The sequence below is a fragment of the Lathamus discolor genome, chromosome 5 (assembly GCF_037157495.1).
Source record: "Lathamus discolor isolate bLatDis1 chromosome 5, bLatDis1.hap1, whole genome shotgun sequence".
Classification (NCBI taxonomy): Eukaryota; Metazoa; Chordata; class Aves; order Psittaciformes; family Psittacidae; genus Lathamus; species Lathamus discolor.
In genome coordinates, this window is record NC_088888.1 from 70,196,296 (window position 1) to 70,208,412 (window position 12,117).

Here is a 12,117-nt window from a genome sequence, read left to right on the forward strand (position 1 = left end):
ACCAAGAGTTATTAAAACTGGCTTTCATGTGAATCTGACAAATGACAGAAAGAAGTTGTGCTTATGTGAAAAGGTATAGATTTGTATTCTGAGCTTGTAGAAGATGTTCTCAGTCTATGCTTTAGGTACACAGGTCTTAATGATCAGGAAATATTGTTGAACACGATTTTTAGTGAAAAAGCATTGAAAACTCCCACTGAAATGTGTACACGGCTAAGTAAAGGTCAGTAAGCTATTGAGTAAACCTGAAGTGCTCACATTAGAGGATTAGAAACTCAGAATTTTCAGCATTCAGTGAAGTTGGTAGACTTTCTTCTGGAATTCAAGATTTAGTGTCCTTAAGTCAGGTCTGATTTGAATGGATGAGAAAATTGAAAAGGAACTTCAGCCATATAAAGCTTCCAAGTCTGACAGTCTAGGTTTCAAACTATGCCTTGCTTCTATAATAAAACCCACACTACACTATCTTCACCTGGGTGCGAATTTCATTAGAAAAATATCACATAGCTCTAACTGTAAGTATTACAGTAGATAACTGCTGGCTTTGCTTTCCTTCCAAATAGAAGTTCCAGTTTCATCTGTGTTCAGAGATTCTATGTGCTGCACTGTTGAGCACAGATTTCTGCTTAAATTATATTCCTATCAGCTTTAACATTAAAATAGAACACATTTTAATGTGTGTGTTAAACATTAAATCATTTTTGCTTCAGGGAAACTCTGGTAAACAGTAACTGTCAAAAACTGTAATGACACAAAATTAAAATAATAGAAAATAGTCTGTAACAACAGCTTTTCTCATCATGTTAACAGAAGTTCAGCTCTTCATCTTCTAACTACTCCTTTACAAAAAGCAGAAAGGTTGAGGAAGTACAGCTCAGGTACAGAAATGTACCTGTTGGACAAGAGAAGTTGGAAATTATCATTGTTACCATTCTTTGCTTCCTTACTGTGAAGTACACTTCAATCAATGTAAGAAAAATGCAACCAATTTAACATATGCATGTTTCTTCTGTTATGAAAATTACCCTTTCAGTCAGGATTTTTAATATATAAACATTTTTTCACAAAATCTTGGAAAATATAGGAGCATCATTTACACACTCTAAATTAGTATAAATTCTGGAAGCCTGCATTATGTCACAAAGAACTGATTTAAAGAAATTAAACTGCATCAGAAATATTGACAGGCATATAGATTGAATTACATGAATACGAGATACAGACAGACAGAGCAGTTCTGCTTAGTGATCAATGTCAAATGAATTCCAAAATTATTTGTTTCTTTCTTATGTCTTTTTTATTTTAGATTTTAATTTGAATTAGTAATATGAAACCAAATCACTATTAACTTTCACTTACAAACTAAAAAAAATCTAATAGAATCTTATCTGAAGTTAGAACCCTCCATTTTATAAAGGTTGAGTAACAATATAGTTTAATTCTACCGTGAGAAATCATTCAAAAGCAAGAAGTAAAAACAGATTTTAAAGTTTCCATCTATTAATGTGGTACGTAACTGATGTACACAGGCTGTATGGTGAGGTTGCATTGCCCCCTATAGTCACTGTGTGTCAGCTGGGAGGGGAGGGGGAACAGAAAGAGAAGAGAAATCATTTGCTGAAAGTACAACGCATTTGGTTTTGATTCACGCTTTGGAAAGCGCATGGTGGGGAGCAATGCTCAAGTCTAACCTGTGACCATGCTGTTCAAGAAAAAATTGTACGCATTATTCTCCAAGTACATATGGAGGAAACAAAATGTACTCGCATTCTGATCAGAAGCCCTCTGCAGCCCCTGTGGTCTGGCTGTGTTTGGGGAGCATTTGTTGGATGCTGGTACCTGCACACTGACAGCACACCAGGGATGCCAGCGTACCTTCATTTGGACTCAGACACAGCAGGTGGTTCACTTTGGTTCACCGGTGAAAGGCAGGAAGGACTACACGTGACAGATCTTTTGCTCTCAGTGGGCACACCTCTGGGGGCTGGGCATAACAGGGACATTTCACTCCAAAGCACATAGGACTCTAAAAGCCCAAATTGTGGCATACATATACGGACTACTTTTCGAAGCAGCTTCAGCACAAGGACTAGAAAGAGAAAGAAAAGGCTCAATACAGGTTCCTCTTCAGTAGCAGGAGCAACTGCTAGGAGCATAACCAGTTTATTCATGCTGCCCATGGACACTAGCAATGCTGCTCTTTCATAGCCCCTAGGCTTAGCCGGAGCAGGATGTTCCCCAAATCCCTGCAGAATAAGATGCCACTTTTAACCACTAGCACAAGGACAAAGCTACATTCCAGGACTCAGATTTTCCAGTCAAGCCCATTTTTTCTTAACTTTGCTGTCAATTTAAAAAATCTTATCTCCCCATAATATTAACTGAATCTCAGCAGCTGTCCTAATACTTTTCTCTTATGAACATAATTATGCACACTATTCAGTGTATCTTTTAACAGGTACAGACACAATATAACAAAAACCATACATTCTTGAGAACCTCTTAAAAATATTTAATCAACTACTTATGCTACTGTGCCAAAAACTTCATGGAAAGTACAGATACTCAATAAGCTCAAGATCAACACCCTCCTTCTTAGGGTGCAATACACTGTTATCACTATTTGTCTTATTTCTGGGTACAACTTTTCTAGTCCCACAGTTCTAGGCACTACTCCCATAGTTCTAGCTAGAAAAGGCTAGTGCTGCTCTTAAGAGGTGATAGATCTGAGTCTTCTACCTCTTTTCCTTTGGTGGCAAAAGCAGGTTTGTAGAGACGCAATGAACTGATCGGAAAACTTATGCAGCAAAAATCCTAGATTTCTTCTTACTATACTATTTTTAGTTTGGATCAGTTGTTGAGGCTCACCATGCAGCAGCACCCATGCTTGCGCTTACACTAAGAAAGGAGAAACAGAAATAGTAACAGTAGGTTATGGTAACAGCTTAACTCCATTGCAGTGATGTCTTGTGTCAATTGGAGTTGTTTATGTAGCTATGGTTTCAAGAATATGAATTGTCATTAAAATGCCTTTATATTTCATTCTGTCTGAGAAAAAGTATTATGAGTGTTCCCATCCACATATCTTCACAAATATTCTCTGTCTAGACAGAAAAGACAGTCCTGCAAAGTGGAGCTGAACAACTTGTTTAGTTTTTGTGAATATATGCCTACACATAGTCTTGTATCAATTCTTTATTTTACTATGATGACTAAAGACTCAATAATGACTAAGCTACTGATGAGATGTGATTGCTGCTTACCCAGCAGATCAATACTGTCTCGCTGCCTCTTGATGTAAAGGGGTGTATCCTGATAGCATTCAGCTGTTCGATTATCTTACTCTTAACTGCAAGCTCTTTGAAGCACGGTCAGGTTTTTGTTCTGTTAGCCCTGTAGCTAGCACAAGTTCTGCAGCTCATTGTCTTGGGTTCAGGTGTAGCAGTTATTTTTCTCCTTCCTAGTAGCTGGTGCAGTGCTGTGTTTTTGACTTTAGTCTGAGAACAATGCTGACAACACATCAATGTTTTTAGTTGTTGCTAAGTAGTGCTTACCTTGATCAAGGACCTTCTCAGTCTGTCATGCTCTGCCAGTGAGGAGGGGCACAGGAAGCCGTGAGGAAGCAGAGACAGGACACCTGACCCAAACTAGCCAAAGGGGTATTCCATACCACAGCACGTCATGCCCAGTATATGAACTGGGGGGAGTTACCCACGAGGGCAGATCACGGCTTGGGTTGGATGGGGTATCAGTCGGCGGGTGGTGAGCAATTTTATTGTGCATCAGTTGTGTTTATCGGTTTTTCTATTCTGTATATGCTGAAGCACAGTTGCACAATAGGTACCACTGTGGTAATTCATCTAACACAAACTTCTAATGCAATTCAACCTTATGTTATTATCCTTGCCCTTTATTTATTTTCTCTCAGCTATGACTCTTTTGTTATTTGGGTATTTTGTATTCAAACACATGTATGTACATACATTATGCTATTTCTGTGTTTTCTTCAACCAACACAATTTGACTGTGTCCAAAAAACATACAAGCAGTATGTTCTACTCATGAAAATGGGAGACTTTCATCATGTTACAGGCATATAGTGCCTTCATGCTAAATAACCAAACCCCACTATGTGACACATATCCATCTCCATAAATGTGTAACCAGCTTTCAGCAGCGGTGCAGTACATAACTGGTGCAGAAGACAGTGACACATTTGGGGAAACAACATTTCTGAATGCCAGACATACAGAGGTGAGACACTAAATCTTACGAATTATCCATGCAGAGCAGACAGAACACTTGTTTTCAAGGTCAAATGAGAAAGATCCCCTGACCTGTGTGGTAAACTGCACGTTAATACATTTATCCATCTTTGGAATGTAAGAGATGAAGTCAACACAGAGAAATAAACCAGTGGGGTAAGTCAGCCAAGCTACCAAAATCATTATGCCATCTGTTCTGCTGGCATTTTTAATGCCTGTGCAGAGCATACACAATGAAAAATAGATCTCCAATTCAAATTTTAGATTCTTCTAAACTGGATTGCAGTATCAAATAGATTTACATTCTTTGGATAACCCTTAATTGGTGAGTAAAATAAACCAATACTAGTTTTTTTAAAGGGCAATTGCAGTAGTGTCTCATAAACACTTCTACACCTCCCACTGGTCTTCACCAACATACCTGAAGCTGGCATGATCCTCTCAAAATAGTATGTTTTGTTATAGTTGTCAACACTATCATTTAAAGGATAACAGTTCAGAAAAGAGGCAAGGTGGTCAATTGATTCTTCCTGAATACTGTGGACAAGCAACACTCAAGTTTGGTTCCTGAACCTGGTGGGCCGTTGAAGCACTGCTCTTTGATGGTTCAAGAGAAGGCAATTTTACTACCAGGGGAGCAGACCAGAGAATGAATTCTGACTGGGAATGTCAAGTTTAAACTCTCTAGTAGTGCAAATAGGTTCAGAAGTGAATGTAAATTCATCCCAAAGCCCTTTACATTAGCAGAATTGGGTAAAAAGGTCTTGTTGGGACTCAGAGAACCATAGTTTCTCTTGCTTCTCTCTTGCCTTGCCAGGGAGAATAAATGATTTGGCTCCTTTACAGGGCACTTCTAAATGCCTTGCATTTCATCAGCCCTATCATAGCTAACTCAGAATTTCTGACATTCCCCACTAGACATTTTTCTGCCCCCTGCAGTCACAGTGAGAGAGGCAGATGCATCTTTTCCATTCTTCCCACTGCAGTATTGCAAAATCTGAGCTGGACCATGCGCTTATGTAAGAGGATTCTAGCCAGCAATGTAAAGGCTATGGCATGTGGTATGTGTAATGTAGCAGCCTACATATATTACAGTTTTTTCTAAATCATTAGGATGCTATTAGAAAAAAAAAAAAAAAAGTAACATTTACATCTCTGATGACTATAGAGTGGTAGGACCTTGCAGCAAACGTTTCAGAGTATTCATCACTGTGTTTTTAGTATCTCTACACAGGCAGTTAGTTTAATTTCTGATATATCCATGTCATTTTTCTTTCATATTAATATTCCCATATGACAAGCACATTACTTCAAGCTGCTGAATTGATTTTCAAGAGGAATCTTCGTATACATAAATTGTTACTTCTCAGGAAACTTTTCAAAAAATGGCCAGATTCAATTCTGTCTTTTGCAAGGAGCATGGAGGAGTATAATGTGCCCATGCCCTATAAAGCAGTCTAGCTGCTCTTCATGGTATTGTTTAGTTATCATCTCTTGTATTTTGTTTAGTTTGATAAGATACTGCAGAATAATAAAAGCATTAAAACTGCATGATCGCAGTATTGGTAAAATACCACCACTGTTGGTCAAGTACTAATGAAAAATGAATGCAATTCCTCGCCAAATTCAGACTGCCATTTTAAGAGCAGTCATCTAAAACCAGGCAGTGTTTAGAAATGCATGACTACGATGTTTACCCATGAAGAAAGCAGTGTCTCTTTATATTCCTAAAGAACCATATGTCTCTTTTAGTAGATCATACCAGTTTCTTTTGTGAAGGCCAATAAGGGTCATTAAACACCAATGGGTCTCTGAGTCCTTCTTCAGAGTCAGTGACATTGTAGGCTTCACCAGGGATCTCATTTTCCTTCTGTACAAGATCTGCAAGGCAAGGGAGGCAAATGAACTATGAAAAACATAATCACTGCTTTTACTGTTGCTTTTTTATCATAAAAATTCCATTTATTTAAATTCCATTTAAAAACGCATTTGCCTGCTGAAAGCATAAATATATACTTTTGTTATTATATTTATAATTTTTCATTTTAAAAAAGAATTTTGCCATTCTTTGGGGAAAAAATATTCTCTGTTTATTTTATTCTCTATTCTAATAAATATTACACAAACTTGTTATACGAACTTCAGGACAAAGCAAGTGGTTAACAAAGTAAATACCTCTAGAACAGTTTCTCAGAGGTGACAGGAAAATATTTCACAAGTACCTGAGGGGATCAGTAATCTAACACTCATTTTCAGAAGTGACTTGAGACCCAAGGTTCAGCTTTCCAAAAGTATCTGGGCCTTTAACTCACATTTTACTTTAAGAGAGCTAGACCCTCAAAACCTATGAGGATCTAGAATTCAGGATGAAAAGCCTTACTGAAAGTCAAGGGGATTTGCGTTATCAAAGGCCAGATTTTTTAAAAAGTATTTAGGAACTTAGAGGCAGATATAGGCACCCAGATGATTTTTTTTTCAAAGTAGAGTGAAGAAGGGTTAAGTCCCTAACACTCACTGAGATTAGTGTGCTCTTAGAAAGTGCTAAGTATACCTCTGCATCTAAATACCTTTAAAAAATCTTTTCTTGCATTGCTTTTGAAAGTGATCTTTATTATCTGAAGGCAGTGACTTATCCTCTGCTTAATTCTCGACCTCACAAAGGTTGACATAGATGTGCTTTACTCAAATATTTCTTCATCACGATCTTAATGGAAATTGACAGCATTAGGTAACAAAAACTTATTTTTAACAAAATTTGTTTGGTATTTGAATCCAGAAATTCATAAAAGGTTGAGAGCTGAAAATAATAGAGAGTTTTTCTCCACTGTGATTGCACTTGGGAGAGCTGTGTTAGATCCTGAGCATTCAGCTTCAAGATTTCTCCCTGTAAATGCTAAGCAGCCCACATGAGCACAAGCACATATGTATGAAGTCATACTGTTAGCAGTGCTAGAGTCTTATAATATGAATGACTAACTCACTTTCACCATCTTTGCCACAGCTGGGAAGAAGATAAGGGGTAGAATGAAGAAGAAAGTTGCAATGTGACACAAATCTGGCAAGATGCAGATTTGGATTTTGATTTCTGAGGAAGCAGAATTTCTTTCTGATTGCACTATACCGTGCAGTTCCTTTTTTTTTTTTTTTTTTTTTTTTTTTTGCCTCTGCTATTTTTCTCTTACTTTTATAATTGATTCATACAATCATCTTACATAAATATAAATTTCTCTGTAACAGTTCTCAGTATTCATCTTTAAAATGAATCCACTATTTTGTACTTAAAAAGTTAGTTCCTAAGTCACATTTGATTTTTATTTTTTTTTCCCTGTACTGACTGGCTCCTGAACATGCTGGCTGATGGTAAGCTTTGTCGTGAGATGCTGAGATATAAAGAACAACAGGTTACTTCATAATCTCTTCTTGTTAATGCTTGTTCTGGAGAGCACCTGCTGTCTTTAAAAGGGATTTGAGTGACCCAAGATTAAGAAGTCTCCCTATAACAATTACTGTTCTTATCACTGACGAGTACTCATACCAATGTCACATCTTCCTGATGGTTTCAAATTTGTAGACTGAGGGAGAGATAAACGTCAAAGAACCATACAGTATGCAATTATAAGACATCAAACTGGTCCAATACAATTCCATTTTGGAGAAGAGTAACACTATCAGACTAACTGATTTCTGTCTGCAAAGTATCTGTCATGACAAAACACCATCTGACATCATTTAAATAATTTTTAAAGTGCAACAGTACTTACAGTATTTCTAATCATCTTCCTAGTTGATCCCTATTGGGCAAATTACATAATGGGCTATGTGAAGGGAAGCTAAATGAACCATAAAACCTAACACTGACAATGTTTCAGAGAGGGTATCAAAATGCAAGAGTACTACTGCCAGTATGTCCTGCTACCTTTTTGATTTAAAAGCTACAAAAGTATAGACTTCCATTCTTATGAAGTTCAGTCAAGCTTGAGACAAATAAAGGATCTGCTGCCATGACACCCATCATAGCATATCCCATATTACTCCACAAAACATTTTTCTAAGCCTGTTTAACCACTGAGCTCCTATTGCCATTCCCTGCATTGATAATAATTGTGCAAAGCTGGTTCTTTGAAATGTTATCCAAAGTCATAAATATTTGGAAAATTAATATGGAAAGATGAAATTACATTTAACAAAAAAAAAAAAAAAAAGAGAGAGAAAAAGGAGATACCCACTGAATCTGCCCATCCTTTCTTCTTTCCAGAAATCTAGGCACAAATAAAGGACATGTACTATAATTTTGCTTCTTCTTCATCCCTTAATTCAGGATCCTTCAGAAGTCTTTAAGAAATAAAGAAAAAAAGCATCAAACTAAAATATCGAATGTTATTAACTAAACTTCCAATTTAGCATTCTTCCATACTGAGAAAGTGAGCCTCCTGGGAACCTCCCTTTGTTCAGTCTAAGGGCATGTGGAGGTCTTCAGATGGCTAAACATCTTCCAGGCTATAGCAGTAATGTCTGCACCAGCTAACCCATTTAGATTGTATCTGAACCAAAACAGAATTGATCTAGTTTTATTTCCAAGTAAACTAGTGGAACTCGTAGACTGGTTAGAAGCTGAAAATAATTATTTTAAATCAGATGAAAATGGTAGGTTTGCCAGAAGGAGTAAGTAATCGATAGTGATAAAGGGTAACTCAAGAGCGGCATCCTGGATACTAGGGGATGGAAAGCCAAGATAGCAGTTTGCTACAGCTGAAGAAAGTTTTAACTGTCCCAAGTTGAGAAGGTGAAATTGTTATCATCTGAGGTCAATTCACTTTTGCTTGTATATGTTTACGATTCCTCCAGTGGAAGAGAATACAGTTCACTGCTTATAAGGTCTCTATTTATAAATGCATTAGAATATTTTCCTTTTTGTGCTAATAACAAAGCTTAAAGGATAATCTCAATATAACTTCAGCGCACATTATGCATAGCTGTCTTCTTGACTGCAGAACACCTGAAATCCATTGATTGTATCCGCAGTGGTAAAAAAAAAATATGCAAGCAGCAACCAAATTAATCAGTAAGCTGCAGCATGCTGCCAAAAGCAAAGATGGCTAAACATTAACTTTATTGGGGTTTATTCATCTGTCATCTCAATGAATAATATGTTTCCAGCACTGCAGATATTGTGTCAGCTACACTGTGGACCCCAGTGGCACAAAACCACACAGATACAATGAGATAGACTTCTGAACACAGAAATCCAGACTCTTTCAGTGATACACAGATCAGTTATTATACAACAAACCCCACTAGCTCCTTCACAGCTTGCTTAGCCTGCTGTGTCACTATGTAGTTACGAAGTCTTTAATCTTCAGGCTGACACAAGCGCAATGAGTCTACAGACTAAAATTTCATACACAATTTGGATGAAAGCTAATTGCTGCCTGTTATTCTATCTGCTTTCCTCCGAGTAGCAGAATGTGGGGAAGAAGTCAAATGTATTGCTTTTACTGCTTTATGCTTCGTGCTATGAACTGCAACTGTGAAAATACTAGTAAAAAATGAAGTTATTTCCATGTTTCATGAGTATAAAAGATTGGCAGATAGTCATAAAATCCTGCTGGTCAAGATGTATCCCTCAAGATGTATGTTTAATTTACTCGGAATCAAAATTCTCTTCTCCAGGTTCTCAACTGAAGACATACTTTTTTACAATTATTACCAGCAAAAAAAATGTGTTTTCAGATCTGAGCAATGGTCCTTAAATTGGATCTTTGTGGTACCAAAAATAAGCTCACTAAAGGCAATTAGCACACAAATCTTTATGCCCATATGTGTAACTCTTGAACTCCAATGGGACTGTCCACATTGTGCAAAGTGAGTAGCATGAATCAGCCTTTGCAGGACTAGAGACTTCAATGTAACACCATTAAAACTGTTATAATATACTATTTAAAAGTAAAACAAGCATAATGATTAGACTAAGTGAAAACTGTTGTTCATGGAGTATAACAGATCAAACAGAAAGGCGCAAATATAAGTAACGAGAAAACCAGGAAAAACAGCAGTAAAATCAAAGAATGTGAACATGTATATAGCATGGTTTATCAGAGGTAAAAAAACCCAAGGAGATAATGTGCTTCAAAATTCAATAATCAGAGCAAAATTATGAATTAATAAGGGAAATTCTATCTTCCAAAAGTCATATTTGTGATGTACAAGATATTTGAGCCATATTCATACATATATTTAAAAAAACGGCAAACCACAGATTTCGACAATAAAAAGCCTTTTCATAATCAGAGAATGGTATAAGAAATCTTCTTAATGAAACAGCTGCACTATCTCCTGTCACAATATCCTTTGATGACAAATTATGCTTCAAGGTGAGAGCCAAGTCAGTTGAGATTCTTATTGTGAATTACCCCATAGGAATCCCTATCTATCTCTCTTTCTCTTCTGACTACAGGTAGACCCTGATGAGATGACAGCCTATAGAGTAAAGTCGCCCTTTGCAACTTCTTTCCTATTGTAATAATTTTCGGGTTAATGTATCTATTTATTGGACACTGAAGGAAGTACTTCATGCCTTTTCTTTTTTTTTTTTTTTTAATTTAGAAAGGGATAAGTATTTTAGTAATATTTTTCAAGAAATTGGTACTTCCTTGGAACCTTTTCTTATCATGCTTTGTATCTTATGACAGTGGTTTTCAGCATTTCTCATCACACATTCATATTCACCACTGTTTAATCAAAAAAGGATATTTTTAACTTTTGCTTTTGCAGGAGATTTAATCTATAACCAGATAACTCTGGAAGTGTCCAAAAAGCATGTAGATGAAGGCAGTCCTGGTGTAATGGTTGGACTTGATGATTTTAAAGGTGTTTTCCAACCTAGTTGATTCTATGTGATTGTATAACCCATTAACAGTTCCTCCACATTGTACACTCAAAAACTGTTTCGCATGTGTGTACTATTTCCCCCCCAGTTTCAGTTCTTGCTGCCTGACTAAATCAACTGAACTTAAACTATATTTTAAAGGACATTGAATAACAAAACAAACTCATTGGTGTGTTGTAGGAAACTTATCCTGGAAGAGCCTGATTTACACATCAGCTTCACCCTTTCCAATCTTAAAAAATATGGAATCAAATCTGCAGTTAGAAAAGTTGCATGTCCTTTTGACATCAAAATAGCAACCGTTGTTCTGCCTACCTTACTACAAGTTTTTAGGTAACTTGGAAATTTTAGAAAGGTCAGAGTGACCAGGAAATAAACAGAGAAGAAAATAGGGATGCAATCATGCTGTTCTGTAAGTCCATTGTGTGCCTATATCATTAATGCCACCGGCAATTCTCATCCTCCTGTCTCCGGAAGAACACAAGTGACAGTATTTCCAGAGGAGGAGACACTGGAAATGCTCATACTCTCTACCCAGAGCACTACTTCAGAGCCAGTGTCACTTTGGACAATCACTGATTTTCAGCGCAGAATATGAGAGCACTGCCAGAGACAGACTGCTGAGCTGCCAGGATCCTTGGTCTGACTCAGCACGGCAGCTCAGCACGTTTTAATAATGAAGCTAGTCTCCAGAAATGGTCAGAAGAAGCTTCCTCTTCATTTATCACACTGCCTCCTCACATACACTGAGCTTTATTTTTGAGGCCAACCTCAATAGCCAACCACAGCTGAGTGGGCCCCTGGCTATTCTAAATTATATCAAGACTGAGAATACTGCAAATCAGGCAGGAAACTTCAATGCCACCTTTGGCCACAATGACCATCAATCATTTATCCCTATTAGTCACAACTGGACTCTAGCCCAAGTGTCTGCAGTCTTAAACAAGATACCGTCTTTGATGACCA

At 37.1% G+C, this 12,117-nt stretch overlaps 1 long non-coding RNA gene across 2 annotated transcripts in view; it reads right to left on the reverse strand.

Moving 5' to 3' along the window:
• LOC136015361 (uncharacterized) overlaps positions 1-12,117 on the reverse strand; it is a 154,697-nt gene that overhangs the window by 24,943 nt on the left and 117,637 nt on the right. For both annotated transcript variants that reach the window (XR_010613167.1, XR_010613165.1), the window contains exons 3-4: positions 8,492-8,597; positions 6,028-6,146 (exon numbers count right to left, since the gene is read on the reverse strand). This is a non-coding gene — a long non-coding RNA (uncharacterized LOC136015361). The remainder of the gene's footprint in view (positions 1-6,027; positions 6,147-8,491; positions 8,598-12,117) is intronic.